We start from the raw sequence: 15,042 nt of genomic DNA on the forward strand, positions 1-15,042 counted from the left end.
TGGGACGCCAAACTGCAAGGTAATAAAGGTTCTTAGTAAGAATGAAATCTCCAATCGATTAGTTCATGTCTGGAACACAATGGAACACTATAAAAGAAGTGTCGACACATACATACACAAAAGATAAAGATGCATAAGAAAATAGCACTTGAGTTTAAAAGATATAAGCGAGGATCAGAACCCACGAGAATACAAGAATGCATTCATAGACTAAAAGAAACTGTGGGGGTTTAAGAAAGATTCAAAGAATCTATAAAAGAGATGGGTGTATTGGCCATATATAGAAACACCATCTGATAAGATAAAACCAGTGAAAAATGGGTCCTGTGTGGGAAAGGAAAAGAAATCGTGAGACATGTATTAAGGTGTTCATATTCCTATTTAAAGCATTCAAGGAATGGCTTTATTACACAAGGATACTCACAAAGACCAAGGAACAGATTATAAGGAGATATACTCCTATGTGGTGGATGCTACTACAAATCCGAAAGTGATAAAGGTCTGGATATAAGAAAAGGGAAATGTAGTAAGCAGCATGATTGAACACTGGATAAAGAAATGATAAGAGTATCAGAAAGATGAGAAAAGAAATTCTCGTAGAATAGTTTTGTTCCTAAGCTATTCATGGACTGAAACGAAAGGTAGCTGCATATAAAGCATATAATGCATGTAAAGGATAAGACTAAGTAATACTTAGTGAAAGGAGTTCTATAAGAACGTCCCTGAACACTCCATGCATATATTATGAAGGAAATTCCTTGTGTTCATACTTAAAGAAAGGATGATTAGATCGATTGATTCTTGGACAGGCTATGATAAGAATACAATGATCTATAGTGGAGATGATAGCCATGAATATGTATTGAGATCTATGATCCAAAGTATCAAGAATAGAATGTGATATGGTCAAAAGAGAATAAGAGGATGAATCCATCAGATTCACGACCAAAGACCCATATCAACTAGGATCACGTCAAACCTAGTTCGACCTTAATCATCTTGGTTCTAGTCCAGCCCGTTCCGATCCGTTCCCTTCGGTCTTGTCCGACCTGAAACGTCCATAGTAAGGGGAACGGCATATTGATCCAAAAGTGGCTTAGTTTTGATGAACATCAAATTATAGCATGATAGCCATTCATGAACAAGTTATGGACATATAATAAAGAAGGTTCATGAAGAGTTTGGTCAAAAGCTATGAACGGGACACACACAATGGACATAGCATGATCCGAGTAGATCATGGATATACTAAGGCATTCATGGTCGAAATTTATCTAAGAAAGATGGACCATGTAATCATCTCGGTCTTGTTCCGGCCCCGTTTCGGCTCGATCCCCTCGATCATGTTCCGACTAAACCGGTTCCAGTGACCACTATATTCAAACCGTGGTATGGCTATGGACAAGGCATGTGTCCTTGGTCCAGGAAAGACTTTACATAAGTACTTTTAAGACTTATGCACATCCGACCAAAAGAAATGTATTGATATGATCGGCGCCTTCATATGGCAAGCCATACTAGGTCGGATAAGATTTATGGATATATTCAGACCATAAGACATTGATACTAAAGCCATACACGTCCCCTGCCATAAGTGTTATTGGCACTTTACTTAGATAAATTTGGCATGTCCGAACATGAGACAATGGGACATGATCAATATATCCTAAGTTGCCTTCTAAGGAACTAAAAGTTTGAGATTGATTTATACTAACAAAACCCAAAAGAAAAGGGATTGTTTGGTTTTAATAAATGTTACAGGTTTATACAAGGTCTCAAACAGGTTATACACATTTGGAGAATGATGAAGAAGCACAAAGTACTACAAGTTCAGTCATGAGAAATGTTAGCCGACTTCTTCACCATGTCTACACCAACTACACATCTATGAAGTCTACCTATCCGTTTGGGACGTGGCAACAGAAGGACCAGTTCAAGACTTGGCGCCCATGAAGCTAAACCATCAAAGTGTCCATGCGCCAGACTTGAAGAACAGAGGTCCAGAACAGGGGGAGTAGTGTGTGTTGTACTCTTTTTCCTTCACTTCGGTTTTGTCCCACTGGGTTTTCCGAGTAAGGTTTTAATGAGGCAACATTAAGCACACTACAAGCTCTATATGGTTCTGGCATCCAAGGGGGAGTGTTATGAATATTATGTTTATGGATGTCCAGCCCATTAGATATTTACTTGTAATCTTGGCCCGTTTATGGCCCATTGTATTTAGGCACATGTCGCCATGTATTTCCTATATAAGGAACACTTTGATTCAATAATATAACAGAGTTTCACAACAAAAACGAGTTTTTTTTTCTCATTTAAAATATTTAGCCACTTGTCTTTTTTAATGGTACATATTTCCATAATTGTTCAATTCCTTATTTATGTGCATATATGAGTAGAGTAGATAAGACAATCAACTTTTTCTAGAGGATCTGTTTCATAAATGAATTCAATGTTAGTTGAAAGATATTATTTGTTGGGAAATCGAGAACAAAATATGATTTGATTAATTCTTAAGATTTTGCGTACATTATACGTATTTTGTTTATACTGTATTTCTTGTGATGTTTTTTATGACTTGACATATCTGAGAAGATCGGCACTGGTTTTCATTTTTTTTCCGTCAGTGTGTTTTTAAATAGATAATGGGTCAAGCCCGATTACAACAAGAAACAGATTACAAGCCCATAGACCTACAAACTCAAAAAGAAATTAAATCGGGTCCGCAGCCCAAACTCGAAACCCACACGACCCATAACAGAAAATGCGTCGAGGAGGTGGCTCGCCACGTGGAGAGATCTGCACTAATAACGCGACACACGTCTTCGTCTCCTCAACTCGACCGCTTCCGTCTCACCGCCGCCGGAGCAAATACCTTCACACTACCCGTTCGTCGGAGCTCGGAATTCACTGGAGCCTCCACCCGAAATCATCACCGCTCTTCACCGCACTGTCATCACGCCGATTAGATCAATCGAACCTCGATATCTCTAACGGCTTTGTAACACTTGAAACCCTCGACACGCACTCCAAGAAAGCCTACGCCTTTTCCACGGAATCATCATCTAACCGGAGATCTCTCATCTATCGGAGTGACCCATCCCCGCCTTTACCGCAAACTCACCGAACTAAAAACAATCCAGACACTAGAAAGTAAACCCAAAATACCTGGGGTTCCTGAGCGGCAACGCATATCTTTAGTAGCCTCCGCATTCCGAAAACAAAAGCCGGCGAAGACAGATCTGAGAGAGACCTTCTTCCCGGAAGCTTTAGCCGGCGTTTGTGGATCTGAGGAAGCCTCCAACACCCAGAGAACACACCACTTGACAAAGCTGACCACTCCCTCTCCACGGAAACCTTCAAGCGGACGCGTCGTAACTCCAATCCCGAGCCACCGACAGAGATGAAGACGGAACCAGAGCTCGGACAAGGCATCCGCTGACAATACTATGAAGAGGGAGCCAAGAGAAACAAAACAATGGAATTATAGAGATTGTTTAAATATAAACATATATATATATATATATATACAGTGAAACATCTATAAATTAATAATGTTGGGATTACACCAAAACTATATTTTTTTATTAATTTATAGAGATTATTAATTTATCGAGATACTAATTGAACTAAAAACTCATTTTGGGACTATGAAATTATATTAATTTATAGAGATATTAATCTATCGATTATTAATTTAAAGAGGTTATACTGTATATATTAACAAATCTTTTTGAAAAATGTTATAAAAATATCTTAATTTCAAAAAATTTATGTAAATATTTCAACTAATTTCGTAATCAGCAATGAACTATTATTATGCATTAATATATATTCAATTATCATTTATAAACTGAAAAAATAAAAAAATAATCTTTTTATCTATTTTATAATAATAATAATAATTCATATTAAATGAAACTATTATATTGAACTAAATATGATAACACTATATTAAATTTATAAATTTGTGAAAACAATTTCATAAATATAAAATATTTATGCTAAAAATATAATACGATGACATAACGACTTAACATTTGAAAACTATATAATACATGTATAAAATTGACATATCTTAGATTTTTTTATATATAATAATATATTATCTGAAATGAATAAACGTAAAAGATATTGCTAACAGGAAATTTGGTTTTAAAAATCGGCGGATCAAAGCTGAATATAAATTTAATACAACATGATATTTGCAAAGTAAAATCTAGTTGAAATTAAATAGATATATTTGTCAGTTTGTATTGTTTTATTCTTTACAAAGTAAAATTTAATTAAATGAATAAATTCTATGGATATAATAATATACATTTTTGAGGCCTTTTGGCTTGATAGGTTCAGAGGAAACGTGTGACAGAATGCATCTGTGGAATATTGCAATAAACACAATATGTGTGTTGTGTCGTTAATAAGCAGAGAAGAAAACTTTCATTTCGTACCCAATATATCACGATATAGTCGATTCATATCTGACTTATATAGTCGTGCCAAAATATATTTGAACTTATATAGTTGTGTCAAAACATACCGACTTATAATTTTTTGGCGAAACCATACACCAGTCATCAGATCAGCTGTCATGTCATCTGCTTTTGTTCGTGTAGATGCAACTTCAGCTAATTTTGCTGACGAAAATAGCATGTGTAATTTTTATTTTGAAAAAATTAAATAGTCTTCTTATAAAAATAAAGTTTTATAAAAATTAGAATTTTATAAATTTGTATTATTTAGTAAAATTAATAAAAATTAATTAATTAATTAAATTTTAATCTTAGATATATTCGTAAATATTTCGATCCTATCTTATATTAATTAATCTTATAAGAGTTGTATATGTGTTATAATGATTCAAATTCAGTGCTAGTGTTGCTGATGCATTACTCTTGATTGATCATTGTTGTCTTAATCTATTTTTTAAAATATAAATAACATATCTATGATTAATAAATCGTGACAACACTGCAACACTAGCATTGAATTTAAATCATTACAACACATATATAACTTTTATAAGGACGATTTGTGTTATAATCAAAACATCTATGAATATATTTCTTATATAAGATTAAAACTTATTTAATTAATCATTTTCTGTTAATTTTACTAAATAATAAAAACTAATGAAATTTTATATTTTCTAGAAATTTATTTTTATTAAATGAGTATTTAGTTTTTAAAATATTGTACACATAGTAACCACGTCAGCATAGCATCCATAAGGTGAAGAAAGAGTTTCACCACTGGTGTTATTTTCTTTTCTTTTGTTGTTGTTAGTGCTCTTGAACTCATACATTAGTCACCATATTAGTAGTCGCCACATCAACTACCACATCATCTATTTTTGTTCAGAACCTATTTCAGGACTGTTGTTACTTGTTAGCAAACCTTTATGCATAAATCTGTGGTAGCAATGGATTGAATTATCTTCTAACCATGAGGGAGTATTAAATCTAAGAACAATTTCTCTCGATGTTTAGAAAAAAAACTCACCATGAAAAACATCAGCACCCACAAAGGGATAAGGTTAAACTTTCTTCGTGTTACTCGTGTATGTGAATTGTCCGTATAAAAACACTTAGTTTTTTTTTTGGTCAAAAGAACACTGAGTTTCTGTTTTTTTCTCTCCGAAAAAAAACAGGCTTTCATTCATGTTTTCAGTCCATTATGATCCTAATGTTAATTTGTTAAGTACCAAATGCCAATTTTTTTATGATAACGAAAGGGACCAATTGTTTAATTTAAATTAGTCGTGCCTTATAAAATTAGCAAAAATTCTTAACTTATTTTGTATTTCTTTATTTCGTATGCAAACACTATTTTTAATGTTTTTGTCTAAATGTTATAATTTCATAAGATCAACAAGTATATTTGAAACTTTCATATTTTACATTTAAATTTTAGTTTTCCAAATAAAATCAATAAAAATGATATATAAGAAAAAACACAATCTCATAGTCATAGTTAAATGATCGCTAAATACATCGAGCAAAACACAACTTTATCAAGAATTATGAATATATAACTGAAGCATCTAAACAATTATGTTTATGACATTGTTAAATGTTATAACATAAACCCGGGTGGATGCACGAGTCAAAACGCTAGTTAATCTTAAAAGATATTAAGAGAAATAGATTTATATAGAGATTTTTGATTTAAAAAGTTTTTTAAATTTAAAAAAGGAGAGAATTGTGTATATTGTAAAAATTTATGAAAAAAATAAATTGATACAATAATTTTTAGAATCTAAAAAATATAGGCAGTATTCTCAAAATCTTATTTAGTGAGTTAAATGTTAATAATACAATTTCCAATAATGTATGTTAAAAAGAAACAATTTCCAATAACACTAACTTTACTGGATTTACGGAATAATTTAAATCTAAACTTTTTGAATAAAATTTTTGTAAAGAATTATAATTATCCAACCATTAACACTATATTTTATTAAAAATCCGAGAATCTATAAACCAATATAGATTCTAAGAATATAACAATTATTATATAAATCTATCTCCACTTCTAATTTTTTGTGCTTTACGTGATCACGTATATTTGAAGTTGTAACTTAGCTACTGGGACTTAACGGAGACTTGCGTATAAACAGATCGGCTAGAAAACGTTCAAATTACCGAGCATCAAGGATCGAGAAAGTGATTTGGTTCACAGTCCATGATCTATCTTCACGCTGTTTACTATCAAAAGGACTTTTCCCAGCGCAAAAACCGGGCGTTTTAGGCTGAGGAATAGCCGTTGTTTCGCTTCCTAACATCAAAATTACCGAAGACATCATTGGTCTGTCGTCCGCACGTTCTTGAACACACAAGAGACCAATTTGTATGCATCTTAAGATCTCATGCGGCCGAAATGTTGATGCTGACCAATCTACAATGACCGGATCTACGATCTCTAGGCCTTTTCCTTCCTTCCAAAATCTCCAGACCTATGATCAATTTTTTTTTCTTAGTGTTATCATCAGATGTTGAGAGTGAAAGCAATATCACCTTAGGGAAAGTTTTATTCTTACATAACTGAGAAGACTAAGATCACGGTTCGAATCGTAGAATGCATTGTTCCTCTTGCCACTTATAATCTCAAGAAGTAAGACCCCAAAGCTGAAAACATCTGACTTCATTGAGAACTTCCCATACATTTCATATTCTGGAGACATGTAGCCACTGCGTGACAAAAATTAAATTGGTATTCATTTTTTCCTTTTGGTTTTTAAATGGTAAAAGAGTTTTGTTGTTTTGGAGAATGATAGCTTACTAAGTTTCGACCACCTTCCTCGTATTAGCTTCTGTCTCATCCCGTCCAACGATCCTAGCCATCCCAAAATCTGATATCTTTGGAGTCATATCTTTATCAAGCAAGACGTTACTTGCTTTTAAGTCTCTATGGATAACCGTAAACCGTGAATCTTGATGAAGATAGACAAGTCCTCTAGCAATACCATTAGCAATGTCAAATCTCTTTTTCCAGTCTAAGTTAGGGCGCCGGGTTTTGTCTAAAAATCGACCACAATGTTAATTGTTTCCAAAAATGTTTATATTGTTTAAACAAAGTTGTTTTGAGTCACTAACCAAAGAGATGAGAATCAAAGCTTAGATTCTCCAAGTACTCATAGATCAACATCTTTTCATCCTTATCAACGCAACATCCAAGAAGACGAACAAGGTTTATGTGCTGAAGCCTTGCAATCAGTCTCGCCTCGTTCATGAACTCATCATTCCCTTGAGCTGACGTTTTTGACAGTCTCTTCACTGCGATTTCTTTGCCGTCAAGTAACCTGCCCTGCTAGCACACACCTCAAATGAACGGTGAATTCTTGTCCAACGAGAGATTCCAAAGCAAGTTTTCAATCCTTTTTTACCTTGTAAACTATACCGAAACCACCTCGACCGAGCTTATTGGCATCAGAAAAATTGTCAGTCGCAATGGCAATAGCATCAAACTCCATCAGCGGCAGTTCGAGGTCCTCTATTTTATTTTCTCTAGATATGTGTCCCATACTTAACAGTACAGCTTCTTTCATCCGCAAATCTTGGCTTCCCACTTGATCAGATACACCAAAAAAAAAGTAAGATGTATAAGATTATCAAAGTTTTCAGAGAAAAATAAAGGAACTGAGAGTAATTACTGCTTTACCAATAGATGATCGCTTCTGCTTCCTTTTACGAAAGCCATATATAATGAAACTTAAAACAAGCAAAACGCTGACTCCAACACTCGAACCTATAACTTTTGCACTTTTCCTTCTCTTGTGATCTGAAAATACGGAAAAGAGATACCAATCCTATAGTATCATGGAACTCAATGACCAAATCAATCACTTTGGACTTGCAGAGGAGAAGGAATTTAACCTTGATCAGCAGCTGCCTGTCTGACTCTCACGTAAAGATCCTGATTTAGCTTAGGGCAACTCCGGATATCCACAAGCTCTCCGGTCCAAATCATACAACCCGAGCCACCACGATGGATGTCCGTATTGGCAAACGCCGTACAACTACAATCTTTAAGGCATTTATCTTTATTAGGAAATAGTATATTTCCATATTACTAGATTGATAATAATGTTAAAGCTTAGGATATATCCATATGTGTGTTAGGATATTTTCCATATAGTCGAGGGTTTATGACGGTTGTATCCGACTATATAAGTCTTGTATCTTCTTCATTGATCAATAACAAGAACATTCAAAGTCTTTTGTTCTTAGATTTACATGGTATCAGAGCGGACAAATCCTGCGATCTGAATTTTTCCTACATCAAAACAAGACTTTCCGAAGGTCGGAAATCATGGTCGAAGGAGACGATTCTCCTCTGTCCAAAAGTTCAACTACAGAACACCGAAGTGTTCAGCTCACAACACCATACTCTCTTCATGCTTCAGACAATCCCGGAGCATTAATAACGTCAGTGACGTTGACCGGAGAGAACTACAATGAATGGGCCAGCGAGATGACCAATGCACTTCGTGCAAAACGCAAACTTGGCTTCGTCGACGGCACCATTCCTAAACCAGCCGCAGGAGATCCAAACTTGGACTTATGGTTGTCCGTTAATTCTATGATTGTAGGATGGATTCGAACATCCATAGAGCCGCGCGTACGCTCCACTGTTACTTTTATTCAAGATTCAAACAAGCTTTGGGACATTCTTCAAAAACGTTTCTCGGTAGGAAACAGAGTTCGAGTTCATCACCTAAAGGAGCAGCTCGCCAGGTGCAAGCAAGATGGTCTATCTGTGATCGAATATTTTGGTCGCTTATCAAAGATGTGGGAAGAGCTCGACATGTATTCTCCACTCCCAAAGTGCACTTGTTCAGCTATCATCGAGTTTGAGAAAGCGAGGGAAGCAGAGAAAATTCATCAGCTTGTCATGGGTCTCGACGAAAGTCGTTTTGGTGGCTTGTGTCAGTCTATTATTTCCTCCGACTCAGAGCTTGACATCGGGGAAATCTATGCAAAAATAATACGTGAAGAACAGCGCCTCAATTCATCTAAAGAACGTGAAACACAACAGCTAGCAGTGGGTTTTGTCGCCAAGACAAACACTGAAACCGAACAGCAGGCTTCTCGTACGAGTTCTGGAGGCTCTGACAAGAGAGATCGCATCCCTACTTGCTCTCACTGTGGACGTCGCGGTCATGATAAAACAGGCTGCTGGAAGCTAATCGGTTTCCCTGACTGGTGGGAAGACAGAACACCAAACAGGGGCAACAATGGTGGAAACAGAGGAGCAAGCAGAGGAGGTCGTGGACGCGGAAGCAACTCGTCAGACAGACCAAGAAACACAGACTCTCGAGTTAACAACGCCCACGCAACGACTTCAAATTCGTCAAATTTTCCAGAATTTTCTCAGGAACAATGGCATGCTCTCACGCAGATGATGAATGAGAGGGCACGTCCTACTAATGACAAACTTACTGGTAAGCAAAGACATGGTGATTTGATACTTGACACTGGAGCTTCTCATCACATGACAGGAGACATGTCGTTATTGGAGAATATTTTCAGTATCACACCGTGTCCGGTTGGGTTTGCAGATGGAAATAGAACATTCGCAACTCACATGGGTGTTTTTCCTTTATCGGATAAGATCACTCTCGAGAATGTTCTATTTGTCCCTAACCTCAATTGTTCTTTGATCTCGGTTTCAAAATTGCTAAGACAAACAAACTGTTTTGCTTTGCTAACCGACACTATATGTATCTTACAGGACCGTTTCACGAGAACGATGATTGGAGCTGGTGAAGAGCGAGATGGGGTATACTACTTTAAGGATGTTATGGCTGCAAGGGTTCATCGTATAACTGATCAAGTTGATAGCTCAGTGGATCGTTTTCGTTGGCACCAGAGGCTCGGGCACCCTTCTTTTACAGTTTTACAGTCTTTACCTATGTTTTCTTCGAATAAAACTGCAGACCCAAGTCCTTGTGACACTTGTTTTCGGGCAAAGCAGACTAGAGAAGTATTTTATGACAGTTTTAATAAAACCAACGAGTGTTTTGAGATGATTCATTGTGATGTTTGGGGGTCTTATCGCACACGTGCTTCCTGTGGAGCAGTTTACTTTCTTACCGTTGTGGATGACCATTCGAGAGCTGTATGGACATACCTTTTACTCGAAAAATCAGAGGTCAGGACAGTGTTGCAAAATTTTTGTGTTATGACCGAAAAACAATTCGGGAAAACTGTCAAAATAGTCCGTTCCGACAATGGGACAGAATTCACTTGCCTTGCTCGCTATTTCCGTGAGAATGGTATCCAACATCAAACGTCGTGTGTCAACACACCTCAGCAAAACGGACGTGTGGAAAGAAAACATAGACATATTCTTAATGTCTCTCGTGCACTTTTATTTCAAGGCAGTCTACCAGTGAAGTTTTGGGGTGAAGCAGTAATGACAGCGGCACATCTAATTAATCGTACTCCTACTAAACTTCTTAAAGGTCAGTCTCCTTATGAAGTCTTGTACGGTCGAAAGCCACAATATGATCAGCTTCGAGTCTTTGGGAGTCTATGCTACTCTCACTTTCGATCCAGAGATAAAGATAAGTTTGGTTCTAGGAGCCGCAAATGTGCATTCGTTGGATATCCATACGGTCAAAAAGGTTGGAAGCTCTTTGATTTAGATAAAGAACAATTCTTTATTGGTCGTGACGTGATCTTTTACGAAGACAAGTTTCCATTCGCTTCTTTGGAAGTTCCTAGCATTCCCCGATCAGTTGCTCCAACGTCTCCTCTGTTTTGCGATGAAGATTGGTTGATCGCACCAGTTAGCGTCTCCAACGACAGGGGGAGCACGGAGACGGTTGCGCAAAGTACTGAGAATTCCACATCTTCGTCACTACCACCAACGGTTAGTCAGTTGCCTGTTGCTACGCCACAAACAGAAGTGGAGCTTCCATCTTCTCCACCACCTATTGTTGATTCGACTGCAGAAGCATCTAAGTCAATACCAGAAACAGAACTACTCGGTAGAGGACACAGATTACGAGCACCACCAGCTAAGCATCAAGACTATATTGGATATACTACTGTCTGCATCGAAGATACCCATCTCGCTCAGCATCTCGCTCATCATCTCGCTCTATCATCGTCCTCTGAAGCCGTCTCAGGTAAGACACCGTACCCTCTCGTAGAGTATATTACTGATGTACGTTTCTCACCTTCGCATCAAGTATTTCTCGCAGCCGTTGCTGCAGGAGCTGAACCTAAAAGTTTTTCTGAGGCCATGAAACATAAGGTATGGCGTAAAGCTGTAAGTGGTGAAGTTGATGCACTTGAGGAACAAGGTACATGGGATGTCACTGATCTTCCGCCCGGCAAAGTTGCCATCGCTTGTATGTGGGTTTTTAAAGTCAAATATAATGCTGACGGTACGGTTGAGCGATACAAAGCTCGTCTTGTGGTTTGTGGGAATCGACAAGTTGAAGGAGAAGATTTTAATGAGACTTTTGCACCAGTCGTCAAGATGACAACGGTTCGTGGTTTACTTCGTTTAGCCGCAGCAAATAACTGGGAGATACATCAGATGGATGTTCATAATGCGTTCCTCCATGGAGATCTTGAGGAGGAGGTATACATGAGGTTCCCACCAGGTTTCAGTCACTCTGATCCAAAGAAAGTATGTCGTCTGCGCAAGTCATTATATGGTCTTCGTCAAGCACCTAGGTGCTGGTTTGCAAAACTCTCTCAAGCTCTTATCAAGTTCGGTTTTGTCCAATCATACTCAGATTACTCTCTGTTTTCTTACTCACGAGATGGAATAGAAATCAGAGTTCTGGTGTATGTTGACGATTTGGTCATTGCGAGTAATAACACTGATAAGCTTGTCAAGTTTAAAGCTTATCTCGGAAAGTGTTTTCATATGAAAGATCTCGGCAAATTGAAGTATTTTCTTGGCATTGAAGTAGCACGCTCAGCAGATGGAATCTATATATCTCAACGAAAATATGTTCTTGATATTGTTGCTGAGACTGGACTGTTGGGTTCTAAACCAGTCTCGACTCCGATGGAACAGAATCACAAACTTGCTTCTGATAAAGGACCTCTACTATCAGATCCCACAAAATACAGGCGCTTGGTCGGCAGACTCGTTTATCTCTCTATCTCTCGGCCTGAGCTATGCTACTCCATACACATTCTTTCACAATTCATGCAGTCGCCTACGGAAGCTCATTGGGAAGGAGCTTTGAGAGTTGTTCGTTTTCTTAAAGGATCTCCTGGTCAAGGTATTCTTTTAAAAGCAGACCCTAATCTCGAATTGTCTGTCTACTGTGACGCAGATTGGTCGTCGTGTCCTTTATCTAGACGATCAATTAGTTCGTTCGTCGTGCTCCTTGGTGGCTCTCCTATTGCTTGGAGAACTAAGAAGCAAGACATGGTTTCTCTTTCTTCTGCCGAAGCAGAGTATAGATCGATGGCAGCAGCAGCAAAAGAAATGCGGTGGCTTGTTCAACTTGTGGCCGATCTCGGTGTTAAAGTCACCAAACCAGTTCCTTTTTACTGTGATAGTCAAGCGGCAATTCATATTGCATCCAATCCGGTCTTTCACGAAAGAACAAAACACATAGAAAGAGATTGTCATTTTGTTCGTGATGCCGCAAAAGCTGGTCTTATCTCCATGAGGCATGTTAGCACAAAGGATCAACTTGCCGATATTCTTACTAAAGCTCTTGGTCGTCCGCAGTTTGATAATCTTTTGTCCAAGTTGGGAGTTCAGAATCTTCACTCTCCAACTTGAGGGGGAGTATTAGGAAATAGTATATTTCCATATTACTAGATTGATAATAATGTTAAAGCTTAGGATATATCCATATGTGTGTTAGGATATTTTCCATATAGTCGAGGGTTTATGACGGTTGTATCCGACTATATAAGTCTTGTATCTTCTTCATTGATCAATAACAAGAACATTCAAAGTCTTTTGTTCTTAGATTTACAATCTTCACATTCTTTAACTCCAATCCCTCGGTCCACACTGGCCTCCATTGAATCCGGCAATTTGACATTCTTCAACTGCACGAACCCATCTCGGCCGTCGCATCTCAGCTGCGTCTTCCTCGCACATGCACCCGACCTGTTTCCTAACCCCCATACCATCGGATATATTGGTTCTAGCTCAAACCCTTTAATACATTGACAAAACGGTGACTTTTTGTTCGAGTCGCAATAACCGTAACTCCCACATACTTTGTACTGATCGCATTGGTCTTTTGGTGCGTGCCAAAACTGGTTCCAGTTATGTTGCCAAGTAAACCGTTCTAATAAAGAGATGAGTAAATGTTGTTTTTAGTGATTTGGAATGAGTAAGTCACCTCTTCATCAGTCACTCTGAAATTAAGAACCAAGTCGTTAAATGGTTGCATCTTCGGTGTGTCAGTAAACCGGACTCCGTTCCATGGATGGTTTCGATACACCCGCGAGTCGTTCTTCCATAGAAAAATCTGAGGGAATCCTCTGGTTTCCATTTTGAATGAGAAATCGCCGCTTGATGGATCATCTGTACTTCTCCAAGATCTAAGTAATCTGTTGAATCCTGTTTTACGATCCCAACCTAGTTTCATCTCGGGGAGTAAAGTATCTGTCGGAAAATCGAAACTCTGCCACAAAATTCCATCTAGTTTGTTGTTGTTGTTGTTGGAGTCTCTGAGAACGAAGTTACCGTTATCGAGAAGCTCTGCAATTAGCGGTGATTTAACATCTCCTCTGGTAAGATTCGTCGACCAAACAGGTGTCGTGTTGGATACGTCGAAAATGACGAGATTATTATCAGAGATTTTGAGAGTTCCCATGGGATTAGAGAGAGGACTGTCTCTGTTTGCAACCCGTACGTAGGTTCTCTTAGAGATTACCTTGTACCAAATGCCGATATACCATCCAGAATTTGAGGGGAGCTTGAAGAAACCAAGTTCGAAGATATGAGAAGGAGACACAATTGTGTTATTGCTTGAGATTGTCAGAGATTCTCTTGCCGACAAAGTGTTTGTAGAGACAGAGAAAGCTGGGAACAGAACTAAGACGAAGAAGAGCAAGACGAAGGTGTAACAATGGTGGAAGTTTGGTACACCTTTCATTTCTTATATTTTATCTTTGGAGAAATTTGCCCTGTATATATAAATTCAGTTCACATTCGCTTTGGGCAATTATCTCATATAATTTTTTTAAAAAGTTTTTGTTATAAAAATAACTCTTAAAACTTAAAACGACAAAAAATTGTTTTTCTTAATATTTAATATTTATTTTTATTCTTTTAAATTTGAAATTCCGTCTCTCAAAATTCATCCTTGACTCTAAACCCGTAACTTTAGATTAGTGAATCCTAAAATTATAAATGCATATTTTATCTTTTAATAAAAATTTTTTTGATTATTTTCTTTTTAAAAGCTATTTTTTGTAAAAATAATATATCCAAGGGAATTTTCTTTACTTTTTATTTCCTATATTTTTCTTACGACTGTTTTAGGCTTGATTGTCTTGGTCTTCTTGTCCACATACGAAAAATCTATACTCGTGAACTTTG

General features: G+C 37.3%; 1 pseudogene; it reads right to left on the reverse strand.

Moving 5' to 3' along the window:
* Positions 1-6,443: 6,443 nt before the first annotated feature.
* On the reverse strand, positions 6,444-14,609 carry LOC108818802 (receptor-like serine/threonine-protein kinase SD1-8; annotated as a pseudogene).
* Between the last annotated feature and the right edge of the window lie 433 nt (positions 14,610-15,042).

Source organism: Raphanus sativus, chromosome 8 (assembly GCF_000801105.2).
Source record: "Raphanus sativus cultivar WK10039 chromosome 8, ASM80110v3, whole genome shotgun sequence".
Lineage (NCBI taxonomy): Eukaryota > Viridiplantae > Streptophyta > Magnoliopsida > Brassicales > Brassicaceae > Raphanus > Raphanus sativus.